Raw genomic sequence first — 2,500 nt, forward strand, 5'->3', positions numbered from 1 at the left:
CCCATAGGGCAGGAGCCTATCTCCTATATTTCTGTAGCCATGAGGCCCATAGGGGCAGGAGCCTATCTCCTATATTTCTGTAGCCATGAGGCCCATAGGGGCAGGAGCCTATCTCCTATATTTCTGTAGCCATGAGGCCCATAGGGCAGGAGCCTATCTCCTATATTTCTGTAGCTTGGTGTACAAGTACACCCCCTGGACATGACGCTAGTATGTCGCAGGGACTTACCCCCAATCCAACCCTTGATGCTGAGCTGAGTGCCAAGCAGGGAGGCACTGGGTCCCATTTTTACAGTCTTTGGTATGACCCGGCCGGGGATCGAACCCCCGACCTCCCAGTCTCAGGGCGGACACTCTAACCACAGCGCCACTGAGCTGGTCTGTGTATGTGTGTGGTTGTGTACATTCTATAGACTAGAGAGAGAGAGAGCGAGATAGACAGACACAGAGAGAGAGAGAGACTCAACTCTAGTCTGCACTGAAGGGTTTATTTATGAGCGCTCGGCCTCATGAATATCCTCCTTAAAGCAAGCAAACAAGCTGTCAATTAAGCTGTCTTTCACAGTGTTGCACTTGTTATCGACCCCCAGCAGCTGCTCAAGGTTAAGCTACACAGGCCTCGTATGCTGCATGCCTGAAGCCACTTAGAGCACTTTGTCTGTTTTTGGCATTGTTTTCTAGTAAGAAAAGAAAGAAAGAAAGGTACTATGTTTACCCAGGGTAACTGGACTAAAGGTACTATGTTTACCCAGGGTAACTGCCACTAAGCTCAATAACTTGTTTACAGCCAGGCCCTGCTCATAGAACATTTCATGGTAGGGGTTCAATGCCTTGCTCAAGGGCACTTCAGCGGTGGTAATTTTAACGTGCCGGTCCGGGGATACGAACTATAACGACCTTCACGATATCAAGACCGCTCCGCAAACCGTTTGTCCACCGCTGCCACTAAATCATGTATGAGTGCAGCACAAGAACCTTTTCAGCGTGCCATCTTGAACCTTTTTTTTTTAGCGTGGAGGCTTTTTGTAAAAAGGCTGATGGGTGTTGTTATCTGGCCGAACGAGCCACCAAACTAAGCTATAGACCAAAATACCACCTCGTCCCAGTGGACTCAACCCCATATCTATTCTATTCCCGTTCATATCCTTTTACTTTTCCCCAGCAGCTCTCAGCGCCGTCCAACGGTACAACCTTTCACTCTAAAACCAACCCAACCCAAAGGATCAGCCAATAGCCGCCTAGAACAGGATCGTGTCTTAGTTGAAAAACAACAACCAGGCATTTTTTGAAAAAAGCACAGGCTTCTTTTGGAATGACAGAAATCTCTCTTGACATGCTTTGCCTTGTAAATGAACCTCCTCCGCTGTCATACAGTCAGCGTCCATTCATTGTTTTGGCTCTGCTGCGTCTGACCTTTTTGTATAACAAACGGCATATTACTGGTAACTCTACACCACGCCAAACATCTCCGGTTCACATGAGGGGATGCGTTGAGCCGCATGCTCCCTCCCTCCCAGTCCCTGCAGATCCATTCCCGGTCCTATTCAGGGACACAGACGCACATTTAGCACGCAGCTGACGTGCACACAGAGACATCAAAGGGGGCTTGTTGAAAAAAGGCCCCTGCCCTTTTTTAAAAATGTTATTTTTATTTCATATATTTTTTATGGAGGGACAGACAGTATAGGCTGACAGGAAGAGATGGGGGGGGGTGACATGCAGTAAAGGCCGTCGGGATCGGGAGTCGAACCCGCGGCACACTGCCAGGCTCGGGCTAGAGTACCGGCCAAGGTGCCTGGACCGCTGAGCCACGGCCCAGGCCGAGCCCCTGTTATACCCTTTTTACCCGTCTGTAAAACAACTGCCCTTTCCAGACCAACGAATGCAGCATTAAATACTATCTATGGTGAAAGAGATGCAAAGATGCCACTCCTTTCCATGTGCCATGCCATGCCATGCCATGCCATGCCATGCCATGCCATGCCATGCCATGCCATGCCGTAAGGGAAGGAAGGCAGCGTTCAGGAGAATTGCTTTTTTCCCCGTAGTCTCCTGAACTTTGAACGCAGCATTTTGCGTTGAACAAATTAGTTCAGAAATCCATGTCGTTACACCACATCTCCACTAGCTATATAAAGAGTACAATTTACAATCCAGAGCGACTTACATTTAAGCAGAAACTAAAGCATGGCATACGTCACATATATTAAAAGTAGTTATCATGAATCATGTATAAACTAAGAACGTAACGGTGGAGTATCTATGTCAACTATACATACTATACTATATTATATATTATACAGTATACATGTGTACTATAAAGTGCTATGACTACATAAAATGCAATTCTAGTGCTGTCTACGTAACGAGCTATAAGTCTGTCTAAAATACTATCTAAGTCTACATAAAGTGCTATCTAAGGGAGTGCTGGGTTGCGACCCGAAAATAGCTGATCTACAAGTTCTCAACGCGTCGCAGCGCGACGCGTTGAGAACTCGTA

Source organism: Protomyctophum parallelum, assembly GCF_964188405.1.
Source record: "Protomyctophum parallelum genome assembly, chromosome: 7".
Classification (NCBI taxonomy): domain Eukaryota; kingdom Metazoa; phylum Chordata; class Actinopteri; order Myctophiformes; family Myctophidae; genus Protomyctophum; species Protomyctophum parallelum.